Genomic DNA, 23,208 nt, shown 5'->3' with positions numbered 1-23,208 from the left:
TTCTGGACCCTATTCTTTTCTATTGATCTATGTGTCTGTTTCTGTGCCAGTACCATACTGTTTTGATTACTTCATCTTTGTATTTTAGTCTGAAGTCAGGGAGTGTGATACCTTCAGGTTTCTTCTTTTTTCTCAAGGTGGCTTTTGTTATTCAGAGTCTTTTGTGGTTCCATATAAATTTAAGGATTATTTGTTGTAGTTCTGTGAAAAATGTCATTATATTTTGATAGGGATTGCATTAAATTTGTTGATTGCATTGGGTAGTGTGTTCATTTTAACAATGTTAATTTTTCCAAGTCATGAATTTGAAATATCTTTTCATTTCTTTGTATCACCTTCCATTTCCTTCATTAGCATTTTACAGTTTTCTGAGTATAGGTCTTTCACTTCCTGGTTAAGTTTATTCCTAGGTATTCTATTCTTTTTGTTGCAATTTTAAATGGGATTATTTGCTTGCTTGCTTTCTAAAATTTAATTATTAGTGTAAAGAAATGGAACAGATTTCTGTATATTAATCTTGTATTCTACAGCTTCCCTGAATTCATTTATTAGTTCTAATAGTTTTTTGGTGGGAACTTTAGGGTTTTGTATATATAGTTTCATAGCACCTGCATATAGTGACAATTTTACTTCTTCCCTTCCAATGTGGATGCCTTTTATTGATTGCTGTGGCTAGGACTTCCAACACTATGTTAAATAGAAGTTGAGGGTAGGTATCTTTGTCCTATTCTGGATATTAGAGGAAAAGCTTTTACTTTTTCACCACTGAGTATGATATTAGTTCTTGTATTATCATATATGGCCTTCATTATTTTCAGATAAGTTACTTCCATATCAAATTTATCATTAACGGATACTGAATTTCTCAAAAAAAATTTTCTGAGTCTATTTAGATGATCATGTGATTTTTATCCTTCCTTGTGTTAATATGGTAAATCATATTTATTGACCTGTGAATATTGAGCCATCCTTGCATCTCTGGAATAAATCCTACTTGATCATGTTATATGATCCTTTTTATATATTGTTGAATTCGGTTTGCTAATATTTTGTTGAGGAATTTTGCATCTATATTCATCAAAGATATTGGCTGTAACTTTCTTTTTTTGTAGTAACTTTGTCTGATTTTGGTATCAGTGTAATGGTGGCCTTGTAGAATGAATTCGGATGTATTTCCTACTCTTCAATTTTTTGGAATAGTTTGAGAAGGAAAGGTATGAGCTCTTCTTTTCATGTTTGGTAGAATTCCCCTGTGATGCAGTTTTGTCCTGGACTTTTTTGTTTGCTGAGAGTTTTTCGATTACTATTCAATTTCACCACTAGTGATTGGTCAGTTCATATTTTCTGTTTCCTTCTGATTCACTCTTGGATTATATGTATTTAGAAATTTATCCATATCTTCTAGGTTGTCCAATGTTGACATATAAATGTTCATAGTATTATTTTATGATTCTTTTATCTCTATGATATTAGTTGTAATTTCTCCTCTTTCATTTCTTTTTTGTTTATTTAGGTCCTGTCTTTAATTTTTTCTTGATAAGCCTGTCTAAATGTTTATCAATTTTTATATTTTTTTCAAAAAAAAAAGCTCTTGGTTTTATTAATCTTTTCTATTGTTTCTTGGGTCTTTATTTTATTTGTTTTCTCTCTAATCTTTATTATTATCATCCTCAGCTGACTTTGGGCTCTGTTTGTTCTTTTTCTAATTACTTTAGATAGTAGGTTAGGTTGTTCGTTTGAGATTTTTCTTGAGGTAGGCCTGTATTGCTATAAGCTTCCCTCTTAGAGTCATTAAACAAGGATTTATGGAGAGAGGTCAAGATGGCGTGTTAGGAGGACCTGGCTTTCACCTCTCCCAACAAGTACATCAAGAATACATCTAAAAGTGGAACAATTCACACAGGGCACCTGCTGAACACTAGCAGAGGACCTCAGACACCTTAAAGGACAAGAAAAATTCCCCACATAACTGGGTAAGATGAAGGAGAGAAAGGGAAGAAAAAGAAAAGAGGAAACGGATAGGGCCCTCATCCTTGGGGGAGAACTGAAGGAGAGGAGAGGTTACTGCACCCAGGTAGGCCCCCTTACCAGCAGCGAGATCAGCTGAAATGGCGGGGAGGTCTTCAGAGGTTATTGGATGAAAGTGCAGCAGCCAGTCTGTGACAGGCAGGACAGAGCAAGACTTTCATGGACAGTCTGCACCACAGCCCTGCAATCCCCAGCCTGAGGCAGGGTCTGAGGGCTGAAGTGTCAGGTTAGGAGAGCAGACCTGAGGAGAGGACTGCTGTTGGCTGCATGGAGTCAGCCCAAAGGGACAAGGGTGAGGAGCTCTGCTGCGTGGAGACAGCCTGAGGGGACAGGAGTGAGGAGCTCCACAAATGGGAATGCTCCTGGAGGAAACATGGACTGCCATTGAAGCAAGGCACCATTGTTGAGTTGTGTGCAAGGGGTAGGGCTGCCATCACGGCCTCTCTCCTCACATGCCAGCCCCTGCCTCCATAGGCACTGAGAGGGTCTTCCACCAGAGTGAACACTCATGCTTCAGTCATTGCTGCCTTGTCTCCCTCATGCCTGAGCTAGCATGTTTGCCCCACTCTGTAACCACCTCCTGCCACCCCCTGTGTCCACAGGCACTAGAGGGGTGTCCCAGCAGAGTGAGCACACAAGCCCTAGTCATTGCCACCTTATCCCTCTCCCCCCTAAGCAAGCATGCATGCCCCCATCAGTCACTACCTCTTGCCCCTTCCACCTAAGCAACCAAGAGTACCTCAGTCAGCTGCTGACTTTGCCCCCTCTTGCCTGGGTGGGGAGCAGGCACCTGAGGGTGGCCCATATGCAAAGGAGGGGCCAAAACCAAAGCTGAGCCCCAGGGGCTATGTGACTAAGGAAGAAGAACTGAAATCTCTCCATGCAGCTGCACAAGCTGCAGATTAAATACCTGTGATCAGCTTGGTAAACCCAGCATCTGTGGAATATCTGAATGGAAAACAAGTGCTCCCACAACTGATATCAGTCTAGTTTTAACAGCTGTGGACTTTGGGAGCATGTACACGTGGGAGTTGGACCAAGTCAGAGTCTGAGCTGCCCCCACAGTACCCACAGCAGATCCAGAGACTTACCAAGAGGGCCTCATGGGGAGGTAGGGGTTGGCTGTGGCTCACAGTGGGGGAAAGGACACTGATAGTGGAGACACTAGGGAATTTGTATTGTTTTGTTTTGTTGTTTTATTTCTTTTTTTATTTTTTATTTTTAAAAAATGTTAGTATATTTTTTATTTTTCCATTTTTAATTTATTTTTTGTTTCGATTTTTCTTTGATGTTGCTTTGGTTTTTTGTTTCTTTATTGTTTCTATTTTTTTCTATTTTCCTTTGTTGTCTTTTTATGTGTCTGGTTTTTGTTTACTTTTTTGTTTCTCATTTGTTTTGTTTGTTTGTTTGGTTTTGTTTTTATTGTTTGTCTTATTTTCTGTTTGTTTGCTTTCTTTTCTTTTTTTTGCCGTGTTGGGTGGCTTGTGGGGTCTTGGTTCCCCAACCAGGGGTCGAACCTGAGCCCTGTGGTGGGAGTGCCAAGTCCTGGCTGCTGGATGCCCAGAGAATTCCTGGCCCCAGAGAATATTAATATGTGTGAGCTCTCCCAGGATTCCTCACCTTGGCACCAAGGCCCACCTCCATGCAATAGCCTGCAAGCTACAGTGCTGGATCCTTCAGGCCAAACAACCAGCAAGACAGGACAGAAACCCACCCATCAGCAGACAGCCTGCCTAAAGTTATACTAAGCTCACAGACACGTCAAAACACACCTCTTGACACAGCCCTGCCAACCAGAGGGACAAGACCCATCTCAACCCACCAGAGCGCAGGCACCAGTCCCTCCCAAAAGGAAGCCTACACAAGGCTCTGGATCAAACTCACCCACCAGGGGACAGAAACCAGAAGCAAGAGGAACTACAACCCTGCAAAGGAAACCACAAACACAGTAAGTTAAACAAAAAAAGACAACAAAGAAATATGCTGCAGATGACAGAGCAATCCCAAAACTTACAAGAGCAACTAAATGAAGAGGAGACAGGCAATAAACGTGAAAAAGAATTCAGAGTAATAATAGGAAAGATGACCCAAGATCTCAGAAAAAGAATGGAGGCATGGATCCAAAAGATACAAAAATGTTTAAGAAGGACATAGAGGAACTAAAGAACAAACAAACAGTGATGAACAATACAATAACTGAAATGAAAAATACACTAGAAGGAAGCAATGGCAGAATAACTGAGGCAGAAGAAAGAATAAGGAAGCTGGGAGACAGAATAGTGGAAATCACTGGCACAGAAGACGGTAAAGAAAAAGAATAAAAAGAAATGAGGACAGTATTAGAGACATCTGGCACAACATTAAATGCACAAACATTCAAATTACAAAGGTCCCAGAAGAAGAAAAGAAAGAGAAAGGTCTGAAAAAACATTTGAAGAGATTATATTCAAAAACTTCCCTAACATGGGAAAGGAAATAGTCACCCAAGTCAAGGAAGCGCAGAGAATCCCATCTATGATAAGCCAAAGGAGAAACACACTGAGATATATATTAATCAAACTAACAAAAATTAAATACAAAGAAAAAATATCAAAAGCAGCAATGGAAAAGCAACAAATAACATACAAGGGAATCCCCATAAGGTTGACAGCTGATTATCCAGCAGAAACTCTGCAGACCAGAAGGAGTGGCATGCTATATTTAAAGTGATAAAAGGGAAAAACCTACAACCAGGAATACTCTAACTAGTAAGGCTCTATTCAGATTTGACGGAGAAATAAAAAACTTTACAGACAAACAAAACTAAGAGAATTCAGCACCACAAAACCAGCTTTACAACAAATGCTAAAGGAAGTTCTCTAGACAGGAAACAGAAGAGAAGGAAATGACCAGCAAAAACAAATCCAAAACAATTAAGAAAATGGCAATAGGAACATACATAATGATAACTACCTTAAATGTAAATGGATTAAATGCTCCAACCAAAAGATGCACACTGGCTGAATGGATACAAAAACAAACCCGTATATATGCTGTCTACAAGAGACCCACTTCAGACCTAGGGACAAATACAGACTGAAAGTGAGAGGATGGAAAAAGACATTTCATGCAAATCAAAAGAAAACTGGAGTAACAATAGTCATATCAGACAAAATAGACTTTAAAATAAAGACTGTTACAAGAGACAAGGAAAGACATCACAACAAGGGATCAACCCAAGAAGACATACAATTGTAAATATATATGTACCCAACATAGGACCACCTCAATATAAAGGCAAATGCTAACAGTCATAAAAGGGAAAATTGACAGTAACACACTAATCATAAGGGACTTCAACACCCTACTTACACCCAAGGATAGATCATTCAGACAGAAAATTAATAAACGGGGAGACCTTAAAGATGGCAGAGGAGTAAGACATGGAGATCATCTTCCTCTGCACAAATATATCAGAAATAGATCTACATGTGGAACAACTCTTATAGAACACCTACTGAATGCTGACAGAAGACCTCTGACTTCCCAAAAGGCAAGAAGCTCGCCACGTACATGGGTAGGGCAAAAGAAAACAGAAAAAAACAGAGACAAAAGAATAAGGATGGGACCTGCACTTCTGGGAGAGAGCTGTGAAGGAGGAAAAGTTTCCATACACTAGGAATCCCCTTCACTGGTGGAGACAGGGGGTGGGCGTGGGCAAAGCTTTGGAGCCACAGAGGAGAACACAGCAATATGGGTGCACAGGGCAAAGTGGAGAGTTTCCCACACAGAGGATCGGTGTTGATCAGAACTCACTAGCCTGAGAGGCTTGTCTGCTCACCCACCAGGGCGGGGGGGGGCTGGGAGATGAGGCTTGGGCATTGGAGGTCAGATCCCAGGGAAAGGACTGGGGTTGGCTGCATGAATACAGGCTGGAGGGATCTAGTGCACCACTGCTAGCTGGGAGGGAGCCCGTGAAAATGTCTGGAACTGCCTAAGAGGCAAGAAACCATTGTTTTGGGGTGCGCTAGGAGAGGAGATTCAGATTACCACCTAAACGAGCTCCAGAGATGGTCACGAGCCACAGCTATCAGCACAGACACCAGAGACAGGCATGAAATGCTAACTCTGCTGCTGCAGCCACCAGGAAGCCTGTGTGCAAGCACAGGTCATTATCCACAACTCCCCCCCCGGGAACCTCTGCAGCCCACCACTGCCAGGGTCCTGTGATCCAGGGACAACTTCCCCAGGAGAACACATAGTGTGCCTCAGGCTGTTGCAACATCACACCGGCCTCTGCCACCTCAAGTTCACCCAGCATTCCATACCCCTCTGTCCCCCTGGCCTAAGTAAGCCAGAGCCTCCTACTCAGCTGCTACTTTAATCCCGTCCTGTCTGAGTGAAGAACAGACACCCTTAGGTGACCTCCATGGAGAGGTGGGGCCAAATCCAAAACTGAACCCCAGGAGCTGTGCAAACAAAGAAGAGAAAGAGAAATTTCTCCCAGCAGCCTCAGGAGCAGCAGATTAAATCTCCACAATCAACTTGATGTACACTGCATCACTGGATACCTGAATACACAATGAATCATCCCAAAATTGAGGTGGTGGACTTTGGGAGCAACTGTAGATTTGGGGTTTGCTCTCTGCATCTAACTTGTTTCTGGTTTTATGTTTATCATAGTTTAGTATTTACAGTTTATTATCATTGGTAGATTTGTTTATTGATTTGGTTGCTCTCTTCCTTTTTTTTCAATATAGATATATATATTTTTTTCCTTTTCCTCTTTTTGTGAGTGTGTATTTGTATGCTTCTTTGTGTGATTTTGTCTGTATAGCTTTCCTTTTACCATTTGTCCTAGGGTTTTGTCTGTCCCTTTCCTATTTTGTTTTTTAGTATAATTTTAGGGTTTGTTATCATTGGTGGATCTGTTTATTTGTTTGGTTGCTCTCTTCTTTCTTTCTTTTTTTATCATTTTTTAATTTTTAAAATAAAAACATTTTATTTTAATAAATTTATTTTATTTTTTTCCTTCTTTCTTTTTTTCCTCCTTTTTGTTCTGAGCCATGTGGCTGACAGGGTCTTGGTGCTCCAGCTGGGTGTCAGGTCTGTGCCACTAAGGTGGGAGAGCCACATTCAGGACATTTGTCCACCAGAGACATCCCAGCTCCACATAATAGCAAATGGAGAAAGCTCTCCCAGAGATCTCCATCTCAAGGCTAGACCCAGCTCCACTCAAGGAACAGCAGGCTACAGTGTTGGACACCCCATGCCACACAACTAGCAAGAGAAGAACACAACCACACCCATTAGCAAAGAGGCTGCTGAAAATCATAATAAGGTCACAGACACACCAAAACACATGACTGGACATGGTCCTGTCCACTAGAAAGACAAGATCCAGTCTCATCCACCAGAAAACAGGCACCAGTCCCCTCCAGCAGGAAGCCACTGAACCAACCTTAGCTACTGGAGGCAGACACCAAAAACAATGAGAATTACAAACCTGCAGACTGTGAAAAGGAGACCCCAAACACAGTAAGTTAACCAAAATGAGAAGACAGAGAAACACACAGCAGATGAAGGAGTAAGGAAAAGCCCACCAGACCATACAAATGAAGAGGAAATAGGCAGTCTACCTGAAAAAGACTTCAGAGTAATGATAGTATAGATGATTCAAAATCTTGGAAATAGAATGGAGAACATACAAGAAATGTGTAACAAGGACCTAGAAAAACTAAAGAGCAAACAAACAATGATGAATGACACAATAAATGAAATTAAAAATTCTCTAGAAGAAATCAATAGCAGAATAACTGAGACAGAAGAACGGATAAGGGACCTGGAAGATAAAATAGTGGAAATAACTACTGCAGAGCAGAATGAAGAAAAAATAATGAAAAGGATTGAAGACAGTCTCAGAGACCTCTGGGACAACATTGAAAGCGCCAACATTAAAATGATAGGGGTCCCAGAAGAAGAAGGGAAAAAGAAAGGGACTGAGAAAATATATGAAGAGATTATAGTTGAAAACTTCCCTAATATGGGAAAGGAAATAGTTAATCAAGTCCAGGAAGCACAGAGAGTCCCATACAGGATAAATCCAAGGAGAAACACGTCAAGACACATATTAATCAAACTATCAAAAATTAAATACAGAGAAAAAATATTAAAAGCAGCAAGGAAATAAAACAAATAACATACAAGGGAATCCCCATAAGGTTAACAGCTGATCTTTCATCAGAAACTCTGCAAGCCAGAAGGAAGTGGCAGGACATACTTAAAGTGATGAAAGGGAAAAACCTAGAGCCAAGATCACTCTACCCAGCAAGGATCTCATTCAGATTGGACAGAGAAATTTAAAACTTTACAGACAAGCAAAAGTGAAGAGAATTCAGCACCACCAAACCAGCTTTACAACAAATGCTAAAGGAACTTCTCTAGGCAGGAAACACAAAAGAAGGAAAAGACCTACAATAACAAACCCAAAACAATTAAGAAAATGGTAATAGGAACATACATATCGATAACTACCTTAAATGTAAAAGGATTAAATGGTCCAATGAAAAGACATAGACTGGCTGAATGGATACAAAAACAAGACCCATATATATGCTGTCTACAAGAGACCCACTTCATACCTAGGGACACATACAGACTGAAAGTGAGGGGTTGGAAAAATATATTCCATGGAAATGGAAATCAAAAGAAAGCTGGAGGAGCAATTCTCATATCAGACAAAATAGACTTTAAAATAAAGACTATTACAAGAGACAATGAAGGACACTACATAATGATCAAGGGATCAATCCAAGAAGAAGATATAACAATTGTAAATATTTATGCACCCAATATAGGAGCACCTCAATACATAAGGCAAATGCTAAGAGCCATAAAAGGGGAAATCAATGGTAACATAATCAGAGTAGGGGACTTTAACACCCCACTTTCACCAATGGATAGATCATCCAAATTGAAAATAGATAAGGAAACACATGCTTTAAATGACACATTAAACAAGATGGACTTAATTGATATTTATAAGACATTCCATCTACAAAAAACAGAATACACATTTTTCTCAAGTGCTCATGGAACATTCTCCAGGATAGATCATATCTTGGGTCACAAATCAAGCCTTGGTAAATTTAAGAAAATTGAAATCATACCAAGTATCTTTCCTGATACAATGTTATGAGACTAGATATCAATTACAGGAAAAAATCTGTAAAAAATACAAACACAAGGAGACTAAACAATACACTACTAAATAACCAAGAGATCACTAACAAATCAAAGAGGAAATCAAAAATACCTAGAAACAAATGAAAATGAAAACACAACGACCCAAAACCTATAGGATGCAGCAAAAGCAGTTCTAAGAGGGAATTTTATAGTAATATAATCCTACCTCAGGAAACAAGAAACATCTCAAATAAACAACCTAACTTTACATGTAAAGCAATTAGAGAAAGAAGAAGAACAACAACAACAAAAAATAAAACCCAAAGTTCGTAGAAGGATAGCAATCATAAAGATCAGATCAGAAATAAATGAAAAGAAATGAAGGAAACAATAACAAAGATCAGTAAAACTAAAAGCTGGTTCTTTGAGAAGATAATCAAAATTGATAAACCATTAGCCAGTCTAATCAAGGAAAAAGGGAGAATTCTCAAATCAATAGAATTAGAAATGAAAAAAGAAGTAACAACTGACACTGCAGAAATATAAAGGATCGTGAGAGATTACTACAAGCAACTCTATGCCAATAAAATGGACAACCTGGAAGAAATGGACAAATTCTTAGAAAAGCACAACCTTTCAAGACTGAAACAGGAAGAAATAGAAAATATAACCAGACCAATCACAAGCACTGAATTGAGACTGTGATTAAAAATCTTCCAACAAGCAAAATCCCAGGATGAATACTATCAAACATTTAGAGAGGAGCTAACACCTATACTTCTCAAACTCTTCCAAAATATTGCAGAGGGAGGAACACTCCCAAACTCATTCTACGAGGTCACCATCACCCTGATACCAAAATCAGACAAAGAGGTCACAAATAAAGAATACTACAGGCCAATATCACTGATGAACATAGATACAAAAATCCTCAACAAAATTCTAACAAACAGAATCCAGCAACACATCAAAAAGATCATACACCATGATCAAGTGGGATCTATCTCAGGGATACAAGGATTTTTCAATATCCACAAATCAATCAGTGTGAAACACCACATCAACAAATTGAAGAACAAAAACCATATGATCATCTCAATAAATACAGAAAAAGCTTTCAACAAAATTCAAAACCCATTTATGATAAACATTCTCCAAAAAGTAGGCAGAGATGACCATATATGACAAACCCGCAGCAAACATCATTCTCAATGGTGAAACACTGAAAGCATTTCCTCTAAGATCAGGAACAAGACAAGGATGTCCACTCTCGCCACTTTTATTCAATATATTTTTGGAAGTCCTAGCCATAGCAATCAGAGAAGAAAAGAAATAAAAAGCATTCAAATTGGAAAAGAAATAGTAAAACTGTCATTGATTGCAGAAAACATGATACTATTAATAGAAACACTTAAAGATGCAACCAGAAAACTACTAAAGTTCATCAATGAATTTGGTAAAGTTGCAGGATACAAAATTAATGCACAGATATGTCTTGCATCCCTATACACTAGCAACAGAAGTTCAGAAATAGAAAGTAAGGAAACAACCCCATTTACCATCGCATAAAAAAGAATAAAATACCTAGGAATAAACCTACCTAAGGAGGCAAAAGACCTGTACTCAGAAAACTATAAGATACTAATGAAAGAAATAAGAGATGGAACAAACAGATTGAGAGATATACCATGTTCTTGAATGGAAGAATCAACATTTTCAAAATGACTATACTACCCAAAGCAATCTACAGACTCAATGCAATCCCTATCAAATTACCAATGGCATTTTTCACAGAACTAGAACAAAAAAATTTTACAATCTGTATGGAAACATGAAAGACCTGGAATAGCCAAAGCCATCTTGAGAAACAAAAACAGAGCTGAAGGAATCTGGTTCCCTGACTTCAGACTGTACTACAAACCAGAGTGATCAAGACAGTATGGTACTGGCACAAAAACAGAAATATAGATCAATGGGACAGGATAGAAAGTCCAGAGATAAACCCACACACTTATGGTCACCTAATCTATGACAAAAGAGGCAAGAATACACAGTGAGGAAAAGACAGCCTCTTCAATAAGTGGTGCTGGGAAAACTGGACAGTCACCTGTAAAAGAATGAAATTAGAACACACCCTAACACCATACAAAAAAAAATCAACTCAAAATGGATTAAAGACATATATGTTATGCAAGATACTATAAAACTCTTAGAGGAAAACATAGGCAGAACACTCTTTGACATAAATCACAGGGAGATTTTTTTTTTTGATCCACCTCCTATAGTAATGAAAACAAAAACAAGATAAACATATGGGACCTAATTAAACTTAAAAGTTTTACACAGCAAAGAAACCATAAACATAATGAAAGACAACCCTCAGAATTGGAGAAAATATTTGTAAACGAAGCACCCAACAAGGGATTAATCTCCAAAATATACAAACAGCTCATATAGCTCAATATCAAAAAGACCAACAACCCAATCAAAAAATGGTTGGAAGATCTAAATAAACATTTAGAAATGTCTATTTCTAAATAGACATTCTTCCCCAAAGAAGACATACAGATGGTTAAAAAGCACATGAAAAGATGCTCAGTATCATTAATTATTAGAGAAGGGCAAATCAAAATCACAGTGAGGTATCACCTCACACCAGTCAGAATGGCCATCATCAAAAAAAATCTACAAACAATAAACGTTGAGAGGGTGTGGAGAAAAGGGAACCCTCTTACGCCATTGGTGGGAATGTAAACTGGTACAGCCACTATGGAAACAGTATGGAGGTTCCTTAAGAAACTAAAAACAGAGCTACCATATGATCCAGCAATCCCACTCCTTGGCCTATATCCAGAGAAAACCATAATTCAAAAAGTTAAATGCATCCCAGTGTTCATTGCAGTGCTATTTACAATAGCCAAGACATAGAAGCAACCTAAATGTCCACCAACAGAGGAATGGATTAAGATGATGTGGTACATATATACAGTGGAATATTACTCAGCTATAAAAAAGAACAAAATAATGCCATTTGTAGCATGTGGATGGACCTAGAGCTTGTCATTTTGAGTGAAATAAGTCAGGCAGAGAAAGACTAATATCATATGATATCACTTATATGTGGAATCTTAAAAAAGGCTATAAATGAACTTATCTACAAAACAGAAATAGAGTTACAAATATAGAAAATAAACTGATTTTTACCAGGGGGTAAAGGGGGGCAGGATAAATTGGAAGATTGGGATTGATACATACACACTACTATATATAAAATAGATGACTAATAAGGACCTACTGTATAGCACAGGGAACTCTACTCAATACTGTGTAATAGACTGTATGGGAAAAGATTCTACAACAGAGTGGATATGTGAATGTTATAACAGATTTACTTTACTGTACACCTGGAACTAACACAACATTGTAAATCAACTATACTCCAGTAAAATTTTTAAAAAATAAAAATAAAAATAATTTTTTAGTTAAAATTTAAAAAAATAAAAATTTTTGAAAAATAAAAATAAAAAAAATTAACAATTAAAAAAAACTTCCCTCTTAGAACTGCTTTCACTGCATCCCATTGTTTTTGGAAATTTGTATTTTTACTTTCATTTGTCTCAAGGTATTTTCTGGTTTCCTCTTTGAATTCTTCATTGACCCATTTGTTTTTAGTAACATATTATTTATTCAACATTTGTTTGTGTCTTTTCCATTTTTCTTCCTGTAATTGATTTCTAGTTTCATACTGTTATGTTCAGAAAAAATGCTTGATACAATTTCTATTCTTTTAAATTTGTTGAGGCTTGTTTTGTGGCCTGGCATGTCATCTATTCTGTAGAACATTCCGTGTACACTTGAGAAGAATGTGTATTCTTCTGTTTTGGTATGGAATGTCCTGTTGATATCGATTAAGTCCAACTGGTCTATTGTTTATTTTACAACCTCTGTTGCAGTAGTGATTTTCTGTCTTGATGACCTGTCTATTGATGTAAGTTGGGTGTTAAAGTTCCCTACTGTTTTTGTATTATTGTTGATTTCTTCCTTTATGTCTATTAGTAGTTGCTTTATATATTTAGGTGCTTCTATTTTAGGTGTGTGTATGTTAATGATTGCTATATCCTCTTCTTGTATCAATCCCTGTATCATTATATAATACCCTTCTTTGTCTTTTGGTATAGACTTTTTTGGAAACTCTGATTTGTCTAATATGAATATTGCTACCCCAGCTTTATTTGTCATTTCATGAGTATATTTTCCATCCCCTCACTTTCAGTCTGTGTGTCTTTAGATCTGAAGTGTGTCTCTTATAGGCAGCATATAGATGGGTCTTGTTCTTTTATCAGCCATCCTAAGTCTTTTGATTGTAGTAGTTTGTCCATTGACATTCAAAGTGACTATTGATAGGTATGTACTTATTGCCATTTTGTTACTTGTTTTCTGCTTGTTTTGTAGTTCTCTGTTCTTTTCTTTTAGTTTCTTCCCTTGTGGTTTGATGATTTTCTTTTGTGGTATGCTAGTGTTTGGTTCTCTCTAGCTTTTATGTATCTATTGTAGATTTTTGATTTTTGGTTACCATCAAGTTCATAAATGCTGACCTCTAACTATATCTACTTGTTTTGAACTGATAGTCACTTATGTTCAAACACATTATAAATCATCTACTTTTTTACTCCCCTCCCCAACATTTTGTGTTTTGGATGTCATATTTGACATCTTCATATCTATTTCTTCACTATTTGTTGTAGTTATAGTTGATTTTCCTTTTTTTCTGTCTTTTAACCATTACACTAGCTTATTTAAGTGGTTAATCTACAGCATTTACTATATATTTTTCTTTACTAGTGGGATGTTTTTTCCTATAAGTTCTTCTTGTTGTAGCCTTTTCTTTTCCACTTAGATATGCCCCTTTAACACTTCCTGTAAGACTGATTTAGTATTGATGAACTCTTTTAGTTCTTGCTTGTCTGATAACTTCTTTAGCTCTCCTTTAATTCTGAATGATAATCTTGCCAGTTCGAGTATTGTAGGCTGTAGGTTGTTCCCTATTTAGCACTTTAAATATATCATGATGCTGCCTTCCTGACTGCAAAGTTTCTGCAGAAAAATCAGCTGATAGCCTTTTGGGGGTTCCCTTTTATGTGATTCTTTGTTTTTCTCTTGATACCTTTAAAGTCCTCTCTTTATCTCTAAATTTTGCCATTTTAATTATAATATGTCCTTGTGTGGTTCATCTTGTTTATGACTCTCTACGCTTCCTGTACCTGGATATGTTTCCTTCTTCAGATTCGGGAAGTTTTCAGCCACAATATTATAAAATATATTTGCAATCATTTTCTCTCTCTCTTCTCCTTCTGGGACCCCTATAATGCCAATATTAGTACATTTGATGTTGTCCAAGAGGTACCTAAAATATCCTCATTTTTAAAAATTTGTTTGCTGTTCTGGTTGGGTGATTTCCATTATTCTATCTTCCAGATCACTTATGTGTTCTTCTGCATCACCTAATCTGCTGTTATTCCTTCTATATTTCATTTCAGTTATTGTATTCTTCAGCTCTGAATGGTTATTTTTATATTTTTTAGTTCTTTGATTAAATTCTCATTGTGTTCATCTATTCTTTTCCCATGTTCCATTAGCATTTTTATTACTAATGCTGTGAACTCTTTATCTGGTAAATTATCTCTGTTCTATTAGTTGTTTTTTCAGGGGTTTTTCTTATTGTTCCATTTGGAACAAATTCCTCTTTCTTCTCATCTTGCTTAATTTTCCCTTTCTCTATAAAACTGGGTGACACAGTTACCTATCCTGGTTTTCAAGGGGTGTCCTTGTGTGGGAACATCTCAATGCAGCCTACATGTGCCCAGTGGCTTTCGTGGGAGGTCTGGATCTGAAGTGATCATGTTTCATGTTTTTCCCATGCCAGAATGTACTGGCAGCTATCACTTTGACAGGAGATGGTGCTGATGATGGAGAGACTTCATCCAGAGCCAAGTGTGATCTGGAGCTTCTCTGATGCTTAGTGGTTATCACTGCCCTATCATGGGTGGTGTTGGGTCCCAAGTTGCTGGAGCAGATACCCCAAGGTTCGGGTCAGAGCTGGTCCATTTCCTCTAAGTGTGTGCTCTCCCCACTCCCAGTAATGGCACCTTTGCCCCAGAGGGGAGCAGTGCTGGAGAAGAGGGACCAGAATAGGTACCAGGTGGGGGCTGGCACATGTGTTGGGACAGTCTTGGCACACCAGTCAGAGTTCCATATTGCTCCTGATCTGCCACCTTCACAAACACCAGTAATGGCCACCCTTGCCCCTTTCAGATGCCATGCCAGCTCCATCCTCACCAACTGTGCACTCTCCTCAGCTATGGTAGTCTTTATCCTAGTTGGGAGCGGCTGGAGCAAGAGGGGCTGGAGGAGGTGTTCATTGTAGGCCAGGGCACATGCTGGGGCAGTCATGGGTAACTGACCAGAGTCCCAGGCTATTTCAATTTGCTTCTTCTTCCTTGTTCCCACAAGTAAGCAAGTGTGTTTGTGTTCTTCATGAGCAGTCTATGTATCTTACAGCCCTGCTGTTAGTGCCATTGGTTTCCAAATCAGCTAAGGGGATTCATCTTCCCAGTGTTGGACCCCAGGGCTGGGGTGCCCAAAATATGTGGGTATATGTATGTTTTATTTATGCATCTAGAGGTACTGGTGAAAGCATATGGTATCTCAGTCAATTAAGCTCTGTTCTAGAAATTTCAAAGAAACTTAGATACAGGAAAACTGTCTCTCTGGTGGTTCAATGTAGTCTGTTTTACAGAGATTTAAATAAGAAAATTACTTGCCTACTTTGCCCTTGGACTTTCTCTTTTCCAGTTATTTGTTCACTTTTCTCCCTGTTATTTTTCAAAGGCAGGTATGATTATTTCATTCCCCTGCTTAAATTATTTTCATTGGCTCCAGGCTGCAAATTCAGTAAAAGAATTCATGCCCTTCATAAAAGGGAAAGACCGCTTGGTCTTTCAAACTCTACCTGCTTCCATCTCATCCTGCCACTGACTTCTTGCATTTCTCTCAAAATGACATACTGCAATTGCACCCATTGTTACCATCTCCTATCAGAGTAAGCATTCTAAATCTAAGTACCACACTACTAAAATCCTTTAGGATAAAGTATTACACTACTTACATTAATGTACAAAGCTCTTTAAGATTTATCCCTGCTTAACTCAAGAGCCTCTCTCCCACTCCACCCTATATGTGTCCCTTCCTAAAACCAAATTAATTCCCAGACCTAATGTTGCTTTTATGTTTGCAGCTTTAGCTTATGCTGTTTTCTACACCAGGAGGCACTTACCCCACCCAATCTTAATTAACAGTTACTTCTTTTAGAAAGCTGTCCTTATATACCTAATCAGATAGCCACTCTTCTGGGTTCGAAAATCACCCTGTACACTAATAGTACAGAATGCATTCATTGTTTTCCTTTATGAAATCATTATTTTATACTTCCTCTGTGCCAGGTATTGTCCAACTTCCTGTAGCCAAGTGGCAAATGAGACATTAGCACCTCACAAGATCATTAAGGGCAGGAACAATGTCTTTTTTGACCTTATAAAAAGGGCCATTATCCTTACTCTTTATGTGTTGAATGGCTTTTTATCCTCCAGCACCCAGCTTATGTCACTGTATTTATTTTGTTACTATAATTTTTCTAATTAATCCTCAAAATAGATAAACATAGATCAGAAAATGGGGTTCAGTATAATTTACCCAAGATCACACACATCCTAAGTCTCAAAATCAAGATTGAAGCTCTGTGCTATCTAGTTGCGAAGAATAAATAAATTCAAATAAATAAATAAACTCAAGATTAGTAAATAAGTTATATAGCCACAAAGTGACCATTCATTTAAGCATTTCCTATACCACCCTTAAGGGGAAATTTGGCCTTACAAACAATCTCTGTATTTATATTCAGAGCTTTCTTCATCTCTCCTCCAGCACTCAGATAATTTAAATACGGCCAACAGTAGCAATAAGGAACTGTTGTTGTTTGCTCCAAGGAAATTTCCTTCAAGGCACATTCTTAAAATCTTACTATCATTTAAAATTTACTATCACATCTAGGAAAACACCTGGCTCTGTCATAAAGTAGGATAAAATTATAGAATGTTCAGGTTATATCATTAAAAATTAACAGAATCTATTCCTTACCTATTCCACACCATCACACACAGGCACACACCATTCATGCTTCATTTAGAAAGTAAGGAAATTAATATACAGAGAGGAAAGTGACTTGTCCACATTTAGGTGTCTGGTTAGTAAGAATGGAGACTAAAACTCAATTTTTGAAATTTGGAGTCTAGCAAGTTTTTACTCAAGTGCAATGACCCCAGTTAAAGATTCCATTAATTTGGAGACATTATTTTACTTTTTTCTCGGTGCTTCCTATATTTTCCAACTTTTCTGCATTGAGCATGTCTGACTCCACCATCTATCTACATGATCATCAAAACCACATACTTTAAGTAAATTTTTAACCTAATTTTTAAAAGGTGTTAAGACAGAATCTCTTCCATTCTATTTAAGGTTCCTTGTTTTTAACTGCACCCGAGCAGTCTCAGTATGATTTAGTCAACCTGTGAACCTGAAATGCAAAACAGCAGAAATGTTATCTTAATTAGAAAAAACATAAAGTAAGTATTTATTAAACACCTATTATGTGATGCATGTATATAAATTTACATCAGTAATCATTAGGATATCTGAAGTTCTATAATTTATTAATTTCACTTTCCCCCTTATTCCCAGAGGATGTATGAACTCTAAATGAAAATTAAAAGGAAAACCAAGTTGGAAATTAATATTTTCTTAGGATGTCACTAACCATTGTGAAATGCAAGCATTGTTGAATAGCCCATTTCAACAAGCAGAAGGCCTCTACCTTGGTTTCCCCTCTGCCTCTGGGACATTATTTACTTAGTTACTTAACCACTGACCACCTCCCCTCACTGCCCCAGGATTGTAGAGTTACAATTTTATTACAGTGTTTCTCAGAACTTTCAGTTCCAAAATATGCTCTGGGTAAAAACTGAAATCTAAATAGTCACCAAAGTAACCGTTTCCAAGAAAACTGCTTCACAATCTAGATCCTATCAATTTGCTATATAAAATTATTTTAAAATATATGAAGGAAAAAATATTGCCTGTACTCAAACAGACATAGCTAAAATTAACTGAGCCACCCACCATTCTTTCAGATCATAGCTAAAAGGAGCTTATAATCAGATGTGGTAATATTTTCACCTTTACCTTCAGCATAGCAGCAGAATGGAATCAGAGAAATGTGAACTGTTATTTATCAGTTAGACTTTACATCAGATGATTTTTCTGAAGCCTGCAGTTTTGCCTGTGAGTATTGCAGCTGTGGGATAACTCTATCAAAGAAAACTTGGCAGGCCTTTTATTTCAGCCACTGCTAAAATAAAATACAATGTCATCAATTAGCAGCTAATGCAATAGTTGAATCACTGGGTCTTTTAGAAAATTGAATTTATTTTCCTGCCTCTGGGTCTGCCTTATCTTCTCATAGAAACAAACAAATGTTCAACTGACATTTTACTAGCTAGAGATTGATAGACAGTGTTTTTCCAATTTCAAAAACATGGATTTGATTTCTGGTGTCTAGTTTCTTTCCCAGTGAAATGAGAATATTAGTGATGAACTGTCAAATTAGCTAGCATATAATAAGCATGTAATAAATATTTGTTGAATGAATTAATTAATAATATCTATTATTTACTGAATTTAAACCAGATGCTAGCTGTTTTAGCATTATCATTCTTATTTTGCATGTGGGAAACCTAAGGTTAGAAAGTTACAGAAGTGGGATTCAAAGCCTGGGTTTTTTTCTACAGTATCTCCCTGCCTCTCCTATGGATATTATGATAAATACCAAAATTGAAAACACATATTTGTGTAAGAATACACAAGAGCATGGGGTTAAAAAGACAAACTTAAGAGTCTTTTGGTTCTAATATGTATTTGCTGAGAGATCTTGAATAGATCTCCACTGATTCTCAGTTTCCTTATTTGTAAGATAAGGCTAATAATAAGATCTATCTCATAAGTTTGTTATGAGAACTAAACTAGATTGATGATCTGTGGAATGTGCTTAGCACAGTGCCTGGTACCTAATAAGCCCAGCAACAATATTAACTATGAATACACACTCCTGGGTCTTTCAATAGCAACCTTCCTTAGTTGCCAATAGACTGGTCTGTTTCTTTTTGGATAGCCAGAAAGTAATGTGCATATATTGGCTAGTAAGACAGTCTCCTTTGTTATTAAAATAAAACACAGAGAAGTTTCCAAAATCATGGCTGAGACATATGCAGGAGGATAAGTAACACTAGGTCTTCCTCTTCTCCCTGAATCTTACTATACTGTAGGGTCACTGCTGCATATTTTACTTTGACCAATAAATAAACAAATAAATAGACAGATAGATAGATACATAGATAGATAGATAGATACATAGATACATAGATAAAACACTTTCCCTTAGTTTTCTCAACATGACTGAATCAAATTCACATTTTCAAAAGAAAATTTCCTAAATACTAAGAGGGAACAGAAAAGAAAGAAAGCACAGATCCTTCAAACTCGTGTGTGTGTGTGTGTGTGTGTGTGTGTGTGTGTGTGTGTGGTTTACTTTTCTCAGAGCTAATATATTTGGTTTTATGAATTCACTTCTGTAAGACACTTTTTGCCTTCTTCCTATAATTGTTTATTTGTTTACAAAATTGGGTGCGTATTTTTGTAATGTACCTTAAATTCTTAATGGAAAAAAGAGGGCCTGGTCTAAAATAAACTATATGGAAGATAGATGATAGTGAGATAGATAGATAGATAGATGATAGAAAGATACAGTTAGAAAATAAATAACTTTCCAGATTTTTAAAACTCAGATAACTACTTCTGGGCCAAGTGAGATGACACCCTTTCCTGCCACCTTCCTCACTCCACCTGGTGAGCTCCATATTTTTCCCTATCACACATGAATGGCCTATTTGCTCTCTTCTTGTCCACTGCCATTTCCCAGGACTACGAGGGTTGTAGTGACTGATGTAATCAAAGCTTTCACCCTCTCTAGTTCAAGTCGCCATCTCTGTCTGCTTTAAAACCACTTTGTAATTAAACTGAACCTCCCTAAAAAATGTTACCCATCACAGACTCAGAGTACCATTATACCTTGATATAAGATGCATTTTCACATAAGACACATATCTGCTTATCTACATCAGAGGGCAATTATGCCCTCAACAGAAGACTTTTTGATGCTTTCATTCATCTCCTATATCCTCCTCCATGCTTCATAAAAGGTACTCAGAGACATTTCAGAAATACTTGTTAAATTGAGTTGAACTGAACTAGAAATATTTATATCCTTTTCTCAGGTATTAGATTTTTTATTGAAATATAGTTGATTTGTAATGTGTTAGTTTCAGGTGTAGAGCAAAGTGATTCAGTTATATACACACACACATATGTGTATATATATATGTGTGTGTATATATTTTTTTTCAGATTTTTTCCATTATAGATTATTACAAAATATTGAATAGAGTTCCCTGTGTTATATGGTAGGCTCTTGTTGTTTATCTATTTTATATGTAATAGTGTGTATCTGTTAATCCCAAACTCTTAATCTATCCCTCACATCCCTTCCCCTTTGGTAACCATAAGTTTGTTTTCTATGTCTGTTGAGTCTGTTTTGTAAATAAGTTCATTTGTAGCATTTTTTCAGATTCCACATATAACTGATATCATATGATATTTGTCCTTCTCAATCTGACTTACTTCACTTAATATGATAATCTCTAGTTCTATCCATGTTGCTGCATGCATTCATTCTTTTTATGGTTCAGTAATATTCCATAGTGTATATTTACCACATCATCTTTATCCATTCATCTGTCGATAGACACTTAGGTTGCTTCCAGTCTTGGCTACTGTAAATAGTGCTACTATGAACACTGGGGTGCAAATGTCTTCAAATTAGAATTTTCTCTAGATATATGCCCAAGAGTAAAATTGCTGGATCATACGGTAACTCTATTTTTAGTTTTTAAGGAACCTCCATACTGTTCTCCATAGTGGCTACACCAATTTACATTCCCACCAACAGTGTAAGAGGGTTCCCTTTTCTCCACACCCTTTCCAGCATTTATTATTTGTAGACTTTTTGAAGATGGCCATTCTGATTTGTGTGAGGTGATACCTCATTGTGATTTTGATTTGCATTTCTCTAATAATTAGCAATGTTGAGCACTTTTTCATGTGCCTTTTGGCCATCTGTATGTCTTCTTTGGAAACATGTCTATTATGTCTGTTTAGGTCTTCTGCCCATTTTTTGATTGGGTTGTTTGTGGTTTTTTTGCTATTAAGCTGTATGAGCTGTTTGTTTATTTTGGAAATTAAGTCCTTGTTGGTTGCATCATCTGCAAATATTTTCTCCCATTCTGTAGGTTGTCTTTTCATCTTATTTAAGATTTCCTTTGCTGTGCAAAAGCTTTTAAGTTTGATTAGGTCCATTTGTTTATTTTTGCCTTTATTTATTTTGCCTTGGGAGACTGACCTATGAAATATTGTTCAACTTATGTCAGAGATTGTTTTGCCTATGTTCTCTTCTAGGAGTTTTATGGGATCATTTCTCATATTTAAGTCTTTAAGCCATTCTGAATTTATTTTTGTGTATGGTGTGAGGGGATATACTAACTTCATTGATTTATATGCAGTTGTCCAGCTTTTCCAAAACTACTTGCTGAAGAGACTGTCTTTTCTCCATTGTATATTCTTGCCTCTTTTGTCAAAGATTAACTGACTGTAAGTGTGTGGGTTTATTTCTGGACTCTCTATTATGTTCCACTGATCCATATGTCTGTTTTTTGTGCCAAGAACATGCTGTTTTCGTTACTGTAGCTTTGTAGTACTGTCTGAAATCTGGGAGGGTTATGCCTCCACCATTGTTCTTTTTCTTCAAGATTGGTTTTCAATTCTGGGTCTTTTGTGGTTCCGTATAAATTTTAGGGTTATTCATTCTAGTTCTATGAAAAATGGCATGGGTAATTTGATAAGGATCACATTAACTCTGTATATGCTTTAGATAGTATGGTCATTTTAACAATGTTAATTCTTCCAATCCAAGAGCATGGGATATCTTTCCATTTCTTTGAATCATCTTCAATTTCCTTTATCATTGTTTTATAGTTCTTAGGATATAAGTCTTTCACCTCTGAGGTCAAGTTTATGCCTAGGTATTTTAATTATTTTTTGATGTGATTTTGAAAGTTTATTTTTTACACTTTCTCTTTCGGATATGTATTGTTAGTGTAAAGAAATGCAACAGATTTCTGTATGTTAATCTTGCATCCTTCTACCTTGCTGAATCCTTTTATCAGTTCTAGTAGTTTTTATGTGGAGTTTTTAGGATTTTCTGTATATAGTATCATGTCATCTGCATATAATGACAATTTTACCTCTTCCCTACCAATTTGGATACATTTTATTTCTTTTTCTTCTCTGATCGATGTGGCTAGGACTTCCAATACTATGTTAAATAGAAGTGGTGAGAGTGGGTATCCTTATCTTGCTCCAGATTTTAGCAAGAAGGCTTTCAGCTTTTCACCATTGAGTATTATGTTGGCTGTGGGTTGGTCATAAATAGCTTTTATTATGTTGATATATGTATCCTCTATACCCACTTTGGTGAGAATTTTTATCATGAGTGGATGGTGAATTTTGTCAAATGCTTTCTCTGTATCTATTGAGATGATCATGTGATCTTTGCCTTTTCTTTTGTTGATGTGGTGTCATGTATTAAATTTTGAATGAGAGAATTTAACAGCTAAATTGGATCTTCCATCTGTTTCTAGCCATCACTTTATTAGAAATCATATTGGTTACCAATTTATGTTACCATTGAAGAGACAAAATGTATAATAATAAACTAAACAAACTGTCATATTGATT

At 36.8% G+C, this 23,208-nt stretch overlaps 1 protein-coding gene and 1 long non-coding RNA gene across 11 annotated transcripts in view; one reads left to right on the top strand and one right to left on the bottom strand.

The window, feature by feature from the left end:
* The window catches only part of GRIA4 (glutamate ionotropic receptor AMPA type subunit 4), a 548,948-nt gene that overhangs the window by 429,387 nt on the left and 96,353 nt on the right, over positions 1-23,208 (top strand). The gene's annotated exons all lie outside the window — the stretch shown is intronic.
* Positions 1-23,208, bottom strand: part of LOC309636725 — a 332,310-nt gene extending 309,102 nt beyond the window's left edge. Inside the window, exon 1 of the long non-coding RNA XR_014250179.1 lies at positions 1-23,208. This exon is cut by the window's left edge and continues 6,392 nt beyond it. This is a non-coding gene — a long non-coding RNA (uncharacterized lncRNA).

The sequence above is a fragment of the Balaenoptera physalus genome, assembly GCF_965194825.1.
Source record: "Balaenoptera physalus genome assembly, chromosome: 10".
Lineage (NCBI taxonomy): Eukaryota > Metazoa > Chordata > Mammalia > Artiodactyla > Balaenopteridae > Balaenoptera > Balaenoptera physalus.
This window is presented reverse-complemented; position numbering and strand designations above follow the sequence as displayed.